Below are 13,534 nucleotides of genomic sequence, written 5' to 3' on the forward strand. Positions count from 1 at the left end.
ATCCTTAAGGGCCACCATACTTAAGTGATAGTGAATAAACTTTGTTGTTGATTAAAAAAAAAGTATCGCTCTTCCAACACAACAATTGGTATTATCCAAATCAAAACCTGCCACTTCTACCATTATGGTTCTGTCAGGGTTCTGAACCTTTGTTCATTTCAAATGGAACTTTGGATCCAAAATGGCTACTGTGATCAATTTCAGACCCAAGTACATGTCAGAGAAGTCCCTTATTTTCTTTTTGTAGAATATTTCCTTTTCCATGGCCCATAAATTAATATATATATATAGAAAAAGTATAGAAATAAACATTTCTTTGAATGTTTTAATTTTCTTACTGACCAGAAGTGACTCTTTAAAGGAGAGAATCGGAGAGCAGGAATGAGGATGATGTCATTGGTTTTTAAATAGTTATTATCGTGTTAGTAATTTCCACTATTCTAAATGGCGACTGAGTCCACAGAACAAGCCGTGCTGCAGTTCCTAACAGAGAGGAGGTGTGGTCAAACATAGACCTGATTGATCATTTTGAATCAATGTGAAAAATTGTTCCGTCAAAGAAAACACTGTACAATGAAAGGTTAAACTGCTTTTGTGAAGCTGGAGGATGGAGTGAAATTTGTGTTTGAAGAAGAGCAGCACAATCTCAGTGATGCGCACAGACCCTGGCGACGATGATGGAGAGTGTAAAGGCAACGGGGGGTGTGGTGGGAACAGTGCAGGAGGAGGATATAGTCAGCTCCAGCAATAGAGACAGACTCTGGTGTGTTAGCTGGCCAGGTGCAGATGAGGGGAAGTAGGAGGACCTCCCGGGACTCCCAGAGGGCTCTTCTGTCCAGCTCTCTGACAGAGGATGCCAGGTGGGAGGGGCTAGACAGAGACGGGAACACCCCCAAGAGCAGCTGAAGGAACTTCATAGAGCTGATGATGAGCAGCTCCCCACAGGTAGGCTACACACACAAACATACACACACACACACACACATTAAATCACACACCGTTCTTTTGTGTTTTAGTTTTTTGTACAGATTTTTCACACTGGCTCTGGTCTCAAGTTGTTTAGGCTGCCATTTCCGAGATGTAGCCTACTAATTGTTCCTTTCCGTCTTTGTCTGTCTCCAGGTACGTCAGTCTTTGTTCAACCACGGCTCTCGTCTCAGAGACTGTCAGGAGCGAAGGTGACTCTGCCTCCCTGCTGTCGTCTGCAAACAGGGACTGTGTCTCAGTGGCCCTGGAACCCCGGGAGCACGAGTGGATACTGTGTGCTTCGGACTGCAAGTGGGACGTTCGTTTCCACTGCTAATCCTGGACCCTAGCTTGCAGACCAAGAGGGACTTTGTGACTGGCTTCTTCTGCCTCCACTGGGCTACCAAGTAGGGCAACAAGGAACTGTTGATACAGCTACTGGAGCAAGCCAAGCAGAACAATGTTCCTGTGGATGTTAAAATGTACGCTCTAGTGCTGGGTACACTCCCCTTCACCTGGCCGCTATGCATGGACACACACAGGTAGGAAATGTGTTGTCCTCACACCTCGCTGCTCCGGCAGCCAAATGCTTTCGCTCTCCGAGGCTGAAGTGAGGAAAACTCTGTGTTTCCTAGATAGCATCCCTGGCCGCGTCCTCAGAGTATGTGCTGACCAGCTGGCGGGTGTCTTCTCTGACATCTTCAACCTGTCCCTGCCTCTAGTCCCCACCTGCTTTAAGGAGACCACCATCGTCCAACAAGGTGACATGCCCAAATGACTATTGCCCCATCATGAAATACTTAGAGAGGCTGGTCATGGCCCACATCAAGGCCAGCATGCAAGGCACACTGGACCCACTCCAGTTAGCCTACCGCTCTAACAGATCAACGGAAGATGTCATTTCCATCGCTATTCACACAGGCGTAACACATCTGGACAAGAGGAACATCTATGTAAGAATGCAGTTGTTCCTTCCAAGCTTGACACCAAACTCAGAGCCCTGGGTCTGGACACTGCCCTCTGCAACTGGATCTTGGACTTCCTGACGGGCAGACCACAGGTTGTGAGGATTGGCAACAACAGCTCCTCCACACTGACTTGTAACACTGAGGCCCCTAGGGGTGTGTCCTCAGTCCTCTGCTGTACACACTGTTCAGCCACGACTGCGTGGCTGTGCACAACACCAACTCCATCATCAAGTTTTCTGATGGCACCACAGCTGTAGACCTGATTAACAATGACGAGACAGCCTATAAGGAGGAGGTATTGTGGTGTCATGACAGCAACCTCTCCCTCAATGTCAGCAAAACAAAGGAGTTGATTGTTGACTTCAGGAAGCAGAGAAGGGAACATGCCCCAATCCACATCATCGGGACTGCAATAGAGAGTAATGAGTTTTAAGTTCCTCGGCGTCCACATCACCAAGTTCTTTTCATGGACCAACACTCTTGTCAAGAGGGTGCAACAGCGTCTCCACTTCCTAAGCTGGCTGAAGGAAATCAGCATGTCGCCCCGGGCCTTCTAGTGCTGCACCATCATGACCATCCTGACCAGTTGCATCACGGCCTTGTAAGGGAATTGCTCCGCCCAAGACTGCTAGGCCCTCGGGTGGGTGGAAGACGTACATCACTGGGACCTTGTTCCCACCCATCCAGGACATCTACATGAAACGGTGCCTGAGGAAGGCACGTAGCATCATCAATGACCCTACACACCCCAGCCACGAGCTGTTCTCTCCCTTACCATCGGGCAGATGGTATCGGAGAATGAGGTCTGATACCAACAGGCTCAGAGACCGTTTCTATCTACCCTATATATACAAAAGTATGTGGACACCCATTCATATTAGTGGATTTGGCTATTTCATCCACACACATTGCTGACAGGTGTATAAAATCGAGCACGCAGCCATGCAATCTCAATAGACAAACATTGGCAGTAGTATGGCCTTACTGAAGAGCTCAGTGACTTTCAACGTGGCACCGTCATAGGATGCCACATTTCCAACAAGTTTGTTCGTAAAATTTTTGCCCTGCTAGAGCTGTCCCGGTCAACTGTAAGTGCTGTTGTTGTGGAGTGGAAACATCTAGGAGAAACAACGGCTCAGCCGCGAAGTGGTAGGCCGCACAAGCTCACAGAATGGGGCTGCAGAGTGCAGAAGTGCGTAGCGTGTAAAAATTGTAGGTCCTCGGTTGCAACACTCACTACAAAGTTCCAAACTGCCTCTGGAAGCAATATCAGCACATGAACTGTATGTCTGGAGCATCATGAGATGGGTTTCCATGGCCGAGCAGCCGCACACAAGCTTAAGATCACCATGCTCAATGCCAAGTGTCGGCTGGAGTGGTGTAAAGCTTGCAGCCATTGGACTCTTGAGCAGTGGTTACGCATTCTCTGGAGTGATGAATCACGCTTCACCAGGTTTGTTGGAGGAGGAATAATGGTCTGGGGCTGTTTGTCATGGTTTGGTCTAAGCCCCTTAGTTCCAGTGAAGGGAAATCTTAACGCTACAGCATACAATGACCTTCTAGACGATTCTGTGCTTCCAACTTTGTTGCAACAGTTTGGGGAAGGCCATTTCCTGTTTCAGCATGACAATGCCACCGTGCACAAAGCTAGGTCCATAATACAGAAATGTTTTGTTGAGATCGGTGTGGAAAAACTTGACTGACCTGCACAGAGCCCTGATTTCAAACCCATCGAACATCTTTGGGATGAATCGCCAACTGCGAGCCAAGCCTAATCGTTCAACATCAGTGCCCGACCTCTCTAATGTTTTTGTGGCTGAATGGAAGCAAGTCCCCGCAGCAATGTTCCAACATCTAGTGGAAAGCCTTCCCAGAAGAGTGGAGGCTGTTATAGCAGCAAATGGTGGACCAACTCCATATTAATGGCCATGATTTAGGAATGACATGTTCGATGAGCAGGTGTCCACATACTTTTGGTAATATAGTGTACAAGCCATCAGACTGCTGACCACTTGAACAGGACTGACCACCTGCTCTGATTCTCCGCACCTTAGCACACACACACACAACGTATTATACTGCTCAGATTATACACTGCCCCCATACACGTGTAAATATCGGACTATATTATACTTTTGCTAAAATGTTTATTACATTCTATTGAGCCATTTACTTTATGTTCGTATTCTTATCTTTTATTATTTGTTATTGTTGTTGCATTGTCAAGAAGGAACCTGCCAGTAAGCATGTCGTTGGACGACAATTATGACTCATAAAACTTGAAACTTTTGGGTTTGCTCTAGTCTAACTCCCAATGAGTCGAGAAGGATGTAATCAGCGACGTTTTTTTTTTGTTGTTGGTATGGGCGTTTGTTGATATCAAGTTTCTTGATACCATTTATTTTAAATGCATATTTTTTATTGATGAAGAAAGCTGCAGTCAGACTTCGACAATGTCGGTAAGTTCTTCCATATAAGCAACATCTATATCTTTGTTCCTTCTCAACCGGTTCAATTAGACACGTTACCTAACCAAGTTGTTATTTTTTTTTGAAGGCAACATAATCGGATAGCTACAGATAAGTGGAAAGCTGTTATGTTAGAATATAGCTAGCTAGCTAATGTTAATTGATATTGACATTAACGTTTCCAAAGAGACATCAGGAATTCAAGCTAACAACAAATACCACACAAGGATGTAGTAGTTGCCTGCTCGTCAGTACGCTCGAACTTTTTAACCAGTTTCAACTTTAGCTAATTAGATGAAGTTGTACACTGGTATCGGCGTTGTGTGCCGACTGTATTTTGTATTCACTACAAGTTAAACGTATGGAATACTAAGGAATTTGTTGCATGCATAATTCTGACAGTGCTTTGATATGTGCGTATAGTGATACTGTTTACAACCCTCACTCGGGAAGCATGTTATGGTACTAAAGTCGGGCACAGACCCTGAACCTGTGCACAATTCCGAAACACAGGACTGTACAGCTGCAACTTTTGTGTGAAGAAATCTTCAGCAGACTATGCAACTATTGTGACTCATTTACAGATTCACAATACAACAGTGGTGAGATATGGAAGTACTTTACATAATATGATGATGATGTGTAGGACTGAAACTATTTTACTGCATTTATTTAAAGGGACAATATGGGATTGGTACTAACAATTTGTGGACTGTACAATTATTGATATATAGACATTGATTCTTGAAGACTGTAACTTATAAATGTTTTATTACCTCATCAACTGTCTTAACCCTTGTGTTGTCTTAAGGGTAAAAAATGACCCGCCACTATGTTCAACAGCAGAGAAAAACCCCTAAATTATATTTTTCCCACTTGAAATGTAATGACTTTTCCTAGAGTGACCCCAACATTGTAAAAAGCAAAACATCGCCTTTGTTCATATTTCCATGAAAGCTGTACACCACCAGGGTACAAAGATTGTCTACGGGTCATCTTTGAGCTGGCAGTTATAAAATAATTTACACACCACAATAACGACAAAGACACACACACACAATGAGAAATTGAGATTGTTTGCTACTGATTGAACTCAGCCAGAAACTCCCGAAGAGGAAGATCACCATGGTTGGCACAGTTAGAAAGAACAAGCCTGAGCTCCCCCCTGCACTCCTCGCAGCAAGGGGGAGAGAGGCCTTCTCATCAAAGTTTGCCTTCACCCCCACCACCACTCGAGTTTCTTACTTCCCAAAGAGGAACAAGAATGTGGTCCTCCTGAGCACCCTACGCAAAACAGCTGAGATCAATGATCGTGAGAACAGGAAGCCAGCCATCATCCTGGACTACAACCACAATAAAGGAGGCGTGAACAACCTGGACAAGGTGATTGGCACTTACAGCTGCAGGAGGATGACTGCCCGCTGGCCCCTGGTCATCTTCCATAACATCATTGATGTGTGCTCATACAAAGCCTTCGTAATATGGAACAAGATCAACCCTATCTGGATGCAGCTGTGAAAGGCACTTGTAACCCCATACATTCAAAGAAGGGAGCACCTCCACCGCACAGCAGCCTCTGCAGCGCTTGTGAAGACTGTTTAGGGGGCTGAATCTTGTCCTGATCCACCTGAGGCTGCAGCTGGGGCAGGCAAGAGGAGGAGATGCCAATTCTGCCCCCCAAAGGACTGTAAAACAAACATTATGTGCTGCACATGTAAGAGATACATCTGCAAAGTCCATGCACACACACTTGCATACTCTCCTACATATGCAAATTAGTGTTGATTGATTTATGCTCTTCACGTTTTTGTTTTGTATCTATTATCTTATTTTATTCTTATTTATTGTTGTTGTTTATACACCTTGTGGGTGGGGGCAATGGTTAAAAAATGGGAGAAGACTAGTATTTTGTATTTGAGTTCCTCATTGTACAGTATATAAGAACATATCACTATGTTGCCAAAAAAGTTCAAGACTGGTATTGTTTCCCTTCAAAAAAATGCATTCAAAACTACTTTCTGCAAATGTATGCATGTAACGATGTACGCTGAGAGTCGGGAAGCAGGTTCAGGGAGTGAATACATTTAATTAATAAATGAACAAAACAAGAAACACAAACAGACATAGAACAGAAACAGAAACGATGACGACTGGGGAATAAACCAAAGGGAGTGACATATACAGTGGCTTGCGAAAGTATTCACCCCCCTTGGCATTTTTCCTATTTTGTTGCCTTACAATCTATAATTAAAATTGAGGTTTTTTTTGGGGTGTTTGTATCATTTGATTTTACATAACATGCCTACCACTTTGAAGATGCAAAATAAAAACAATTGTGAAACAAACAAGAAATAAGACAAGAAAAACAGAACTTGAGCGTGCTTAACTATTCACCCCCCCAAAGTCAATACTTTGTAGAGCCACCTTTTACAGAAATTACAGCTGCAAGTCTCTTGGGGTATGTCTCTATAAGCTTGGCACATCTAGTCACTGGGATTTTTGCCCATTTTTCAAGGCAAAATTGCTCCAGCTCCTTCAAGTTGGATGGGTTCCACTGGTGTACAGCAATATTTAAGTCATTCCACAGATTCTCAATTGGATTGAGGTCTGGGCTTTGACTAGGCCATTCCAAGACATTTCAATGTTTCCCCTTAAACCACTCGAGTGTTGCTTTAGCAGTATGCTTAGGGTCATTGTCCTGCTGGAAGATGAACCTCCATGCCTGTCTCAAATCTCTGGAAGACTGAAACAGCTTTCCCTCAAGAATTTCCCTGTATTTAGCACCATCCAACATTCCTTCAATTCTGACCAGTTTCCCAGTTCCTGCCAATGAAAAACATCCCCACAGCATGATGCTGCCACCATGCTTCACTGTGGTGATGGTGTTCTCGGGGTGATGAGAGGTGTTGGGTTTGTGCCAGACATAGTGTTTTCCTTGATGGCCAAAAAGCAACATTTTAGTCTCATCTGACCAGAGTACCTTCTTCCATATGTTGTTTGGGGAGTCTCCCACATACCTCTTGGCGAACACCAAACGTGTTTGCTTATTTTTTTCTTTAAGCAATGGCTTTTTTTCTGGCCACTCTTCCGTAAAGCCCAGCTCTGTGGAATGTACGGCATAAAGTTGTCCTATGGACAGATACTACAATCTTCGCTGTGGAGCTTTGCAGCTCCTTCAGGGTTATCTTTGGTCTCTTTGTTGCCTCTCTGATTAATGCCCTCCTTGCATGGTCCATGAGTTTTGGTGAGCGGCCCCCTCTTGGCAGGTTTGTTGTGCCACATTCTTTCATTTTTTAAATAATGGATTTAATGGTGCTCCGTGAGATGTTCAAGGTTTCTGATATTTTTTTTACAACCCAACCCTGATCTGTACTTCTCCACAACTTTGTCCCTGACCTGTTTGGATAGCTTCTTGGTCTTCATGGTGCCGCTTGCTTGGTGGTGCCCCTTGCTTAGTGGTGTTGCAGACTCTGGGGCCTTTTAGAACAGGTGTTTTTATACTGAGATCAAGTGACACTTAGATTACACCCAGATGGACTTTATTTAACCAATTATGTGACTTCTGCAGGTAATTGGTTGCACCAGATCTTATTTAGGGGCATCATAGCAAAGGGGGTGAATACATATGCACGCACCACTTTTCAGTTGTTTTTTAAAATCGTTTTTTGAAACAAGTTATATTTTTAATTTCACTTCACAAATTTGGAATATTTTGTGTATGTCCATTACATGAAATCCAAATAAAAATCTATTTAATTTACAGGTTGTAATGCAACAAAATAGGAAAAACACCTAGGTGGATGAATACTTTTGCAAGGCACTGTAAATGTTTTCTTTCCATCCTTCCTCCCTTCCTCCCTACAGGAGATAGATTTAGAGATCAGGAAGGTGATCGAAGATGCGGCCCAGTTTGCGATCTCTGACCTCGAGCCACCATTTGACGAACTGCAACCACATTTTCGCCATCAAACCACCCATGGAGATCTGGCAGACAACCTTTGGGTCAAATTAAGGTCTGTCAGCTAGACACACACACACACCTGGACCAAACTACAGTCCATAAGGTACACAGCCCCTCCGACCCCTGGGTGACAGTCTACTCTTCCTCTCCTTTTCTTTTCATTCTCATTCCCTTCTCTCATTAGTTCTCTAAACACACAATAGGAGATGAGATCGTTAACCTGTCGGTCAGAGTCTGTAGCAGCATTCCAAACCATTTCATCACCTCTGACCTTGCGATGTCACCACAAGAAGTTGGTTGTACCTTAACTGGGGAGGACGGGCTCGTGTTAATGGCTGAGGTGGAATGGTATCAAATACATCAAACACATAGTTTGATGCCATTCCATATATTTGATATTATATTTGAGATTTGAGATTCTTCGAAGTAGCCACCCTTTGCCTTGATGACAGCTTTGCACACTCTTGGCATTCTCTCAACCAGCTTCACCTGGAATACTTTTCCAACAGTCTTGAAAGAGTTCCCACATATGCTGAGCACTTGTTGGCTACTTTTCCTTCACTCTGCGTGTCAGCGCCGTGTGTATAGGTGGCAAGGAAGTCAGGCGCAGGAGAGTCGAAATAGAGTGTAAATGGAGTCTTTTAATAACTGTCCACAGAACATGCTCCATAACACTAAATAGTATAGGTCCAACTCATCCCAAACCATCTCAAATGGGTTAAGGTTGGGTGATTGTACAGGCCAGGTCATCTGATGCAGCACCCCATCACTCTCCTTCTGTGTCAAATCGGCCTTACAGAGCCCGGAAGTGTGTTGGGTCATTGTCCTGTTGAAAAACAAATGATAGTCCCACAAAGCTCAAACCAGATGGATGGTGTGTCGCTGCAGAATGGTGTGGTAGCCATGCTGGTTAAGTGTGCCTTGAATTATAAATAAATCACTGACAGTGTCACCAGCAAAGCACCCCCACGCCATCACACCTCCTCCTCCATGCTTCATGGTGGGAACCACACATGCGGAGATAATCCGTTCACCTACTCTGCGTCTTACAAAGACACGGCGGTTGGAACCAAAATTCTAAAATTTGGACTCATCAGACCGAATTACAGATTTCCACCGGTCTAATGTCTATTGCTCATGTTTATTGGCCCAAGCAAGTCTCTTCTTTTAAATGGTGTCCTTTTTATAGTTGTTTCTTTACAACAATTCGACCATGAAGGCCTGATTCACGCAGTCTCCCCTAAACAGTTGATGTTGAGATGTTTCTGTCACTTGAAGTCTCTGAAGCATTTATTTGGGCTGCAATTTCTTAGGTGCAGTTAACTCTAATGAACTTATCCTCTGTAGCAGAGGTAACTCTCAGCTGAAAAAGTGGCGGTCCTCATGAGAGCCAGTTTCATTATAGCGCTTGATGGTTTTTGTGACTGCACTTGAAGAAACTGTCAAAGTTCTTGAAATCTTCCAGATTGACTGGCTGCCATGTCCTAAAGTAATTATGGACTGTCGGTTCTCTTTGCTTATTTGAGCTGTTCTTGCCATAATATGGACTTGGTCTTTTACCAAATAGGGCTATCTTCTATATACCACCCCTACCTTGTCACAACACTTCTGATTGGCTCAAATGCATTAAGAAGGAAAGATATTCCACAAAGGAACTTTTGACAAGGCACACCTATTAATTAAAATGCTATCTAGATGACTACCTCATGAAGCTGGTTGAGAGAATGCCAAGAGCTGTCATCAAGGCAAAGGGTGGCTACTTTGAAGAATCTCAAATATAACAATATTTTAATTTGTGTAACACCTTTTTTGGTTACTACATGATTCCATGTGTGTTATTTCCTAGTTTTGATATCTTCACTAATATTATACAATGTAGAAAATAGTAAAAATAAAGAAAAACCCTTGAATGAGTAGATGTGTCTAAACTTTTGACTGGTAATGTCTATCATTTGGGGGCGGTCTAAGGTGCAGTGGTCTAAGGCACTGCATCTCAGTGCTAGAGTCATCACTACAGACACCTTGGTTGACATCCAGGCTGTATCACAACTGGCCGTGATTGGGAGTCCCATAGGGCGGCGCACAAATTGGCCCAGCGTTGTCCGGGTTTGGCCGGTGTAGGCCGTCATTGTGAATAAGAGTTTGTTCTTAACTGACTTGCCTAGTTAAATAAAGGTTAACTAAAAATTAAAAATAGACCTTGCTTAATTAACCTGTATCAAGAAATAATCGTATTTGTATGCCTATCAATCAACAAATGTACAATGTTTAAAGCACATTTTTACAAGTCTGTCACTGACGACAGCTCCAATAAGCCCCTTATTGTGAATGACATGTAAATGAGAAGCTTGTAGAATGTGACTCTCCGACCACATTTCGGATCAAGTTGGCTTTTAGGCCTACTGACTCAAATTAACAAATTGATTAGTTAATTATTTTTTTTGTTCACCTTTATTTAACCAGGTAGGCCAGTTGAGAACATGTTCTCATTTACAACTGCGACCTGGCCAAGATAAAGCAAAGCAGTGCGATACCAAACAACAACAAAGAGTTACACATGGAATAAACAAACATACAGTCAATAACACAATAGAAAAAATCTATATATAGTGTGTGCAAATGAGGTAAGATTAAGAAGGTAAGGCAATAAATAGGCCCTAGTGGCAAAAAAAATTACAATTTAGCAATTAAACACTGGAGTGATGGATGTACAGTGGATGAATGTGCAAGTAGAGATACTGGGGTGCAAAGGGGGGAAAAAATGAAAAAAATATGGGGATGAGGTAGTTGGATGGGCAATTTACAGATGGGCTATGTACAGGTGCAGTGGTCTGTGAGCTGCTCTGACAGCTGATGTTTCAATTTAGTGAGGGAGATATGAGGCTCCAGCTTCAGTGATTTTTGCAATTTGTTCCAGTCATTGGCAGCAGAGAACTGGAAGGAAAGGTGGCCAAAGAGGAATAGGCTTTGGGGGTGACCAGTGAAATATACCTGCTGGAGCACGTGCTATGGGTGGGTGCTGCTATGGTGACCAGTGACCTGAGATGAGGCAGGGCTTTACCTAGCAAAGACTTATAGATGACCTGGAACCAGTGGGTTTGGCGACGAATATCAAGCGAGGGCCAGCCAACGAGAGCATACAGGTCGCAGTGGTGGGTAGTATATGGGGCTTTGGTGACAAAATGGATGGCACTGTGATAGACTGCATCCAATTTGTTGAGTATAGTGTTGGAGGCTATTTTGTAAATGACATCGCCGAAGTCAAGGATCGGTAGGATAGTCAGTTTTACAAGGATATGTTTGGCAGCATGAGTGAAGGTTGCTTTGTTGCGAAATAGGAAGCCGATTCTAGATTTAATTTTGAATGGGAGATGCTTAATGTGAGTCTGGAAGGAGAGTTTACAGTCTAACCAGACACCTAGGTATTTGTAATTGTCCATATATTCTAAGTCAGAACAGTCCAGAGTAGTGATGCTGGACGGGCAGACAGGTGCGAGCAGCGATTGGTTGACGAGCATGCATTTAGTTTTACTTGCATTTTAAGAGCAGTTGGAGGCCACGGAAGGAGAGTTGTATGGCTTTGAGGTACGTCTGGAGGTTAGTTAACACAGTGCCCAAAGGAGGGCCAGAAGTATACAGAATGGTGTCGTCTGCATAGAGGTGGATCAGAGAATCACCAGCAGCAAGAGCGACATCATTGATGTATACAGAGAAAAGAGTCGGCCCGAGAATTGAACCCTGTGGCACCCCCATAGAGACTGCCAGAGGCCCGGACAACAGGCCCTCCGATTTGACACACTGAACTCTATCTGAGAAGTAGTTGGTGAACTAGGCGAGGCAGTCATTTGAGAAACCAAGGCTGTTGAGTCTGCCGATAAGAATGTGGTGATTGACAGAGTCGTAAGCCTGGGCCAGGTCGATGAATACGGCTTCACAGTATAGTCTTTTATTGATGGCGGTTATGATATCGTTCAGGATCCTTGAGCGTGGCTGATCTGCACCCATGACCAGCACGGAAACCAGATTGCATAGCGGAGAAGGTATCGTGGGATTCGAAATGGTCGGTGATCTGTTTGTTAACTTGTTAATTTGGACTGAAAGACTCGAAAAGATCAGCTTCAGTAAGAGCCAATTCATGCATGATCCGAATATGTGGTCGGAGGCGCCATACTGATGGTGTGATGCACGTGTGGGGCCTCCAGAGGCATGCAGAGGCCATATTGTGCTCCTTACCGCATCATTGTGCAGTGTGTGTACCTCTCAAAATGTTAAACAATGTTGAAAGATTAGTGGAATCTGTGTGGGTAGGAGGGCTCTGTATAGCTCCAAATTTACATGATTGGTTGACGTTAGTTGAGGAAGGGAGGTCCTGTATAAACAGACTCACTTCTTTGACAACTTCTTTTACAACTGTTCTGTTTGGCAAGGCACAATATGTATGAATGTCCTGACTTCTGCAGAGGCCATATCACCATAAATGCTGCATGCCAATGCAGATGTTGGATTGACCATTCAGCACCTTTAAAAAGAGTGGATCTTCCCATCACTACTGGATTGGAGTGTGGACCTCAACTTTCAATCACCCACTTGGGTATATATTCATAAAAAACAATGAATAGATGGGACCAGCATGTCAAGATTGCCTGGTTACTCAGGCAGCTGTTGACACGCGAGCAGTTTGGATGAAACGATTGAATAACATCTGTGTACATTTATTTTGCAATGCTCTCGCGCACGCAATGTAGACGATTTGGTCAGCATTTTATATGCTCTATGAGGTACAGATTGCGCTAAAGTAAAACGCTAATTGTAATTAACGTAAATAAAATATCATAACAGTAATGGGAACCTGGGACCTGACAAACCGGACACCTACATCCAACAAGAGTCGGAGGACATAGGTATACACTAGCTAGAACCTTCTCAACGTGAATCTGGTAGGACAAAAAAGCATGTCCAATTGTATCATTTTCCCCCATGTTGTTCATCAGGTTCTACTGTAGCTGACAGGGTGACATGTTGTGTGGACTAACGACATAAAACCGTGTGTATCACAAAGCATGATCAAAGCTACCCTAATTTTGAGAAACATTGAGAAATAGTTTAGTAGATTGTTTTGTGAAATTAACCAGTGATCTACCATGGATAAGTAGCTAGTAAACTATATAATA

General features: G+C 43.6%; 1 pseudogene; it reads left to right on the forward strand.

Moving 5' to 3' along the window:
- The first annotated feature begins 786 nt into the window (after positions 1–786).
- On the forward strand, positions 787–1,744 carry LOC149972848 (ankyrin repeat domain-containing protein SOWAHC-like; annotated as a pseudogene).
- The last annotated feature ends 11,790 nt before the right edge of the window (positions 1,745–13,534 follow it).

Source organism: Oncorhynchus mykiss, chromosome 22 (assembly GCF_057628025.1).
Source record: "Oncorhynchus mykiss isolate SJ-2025 chromosome 22, ASM5762802v1, whole genome shotgun sequence".
NCBI classification, from domain to species: Eukaryota; Metazoa; Chordata; class Actinopteri; order Salmoniformes; family Salmonidae; genus Oncorhynchus; species Oncorhynchus mykiss.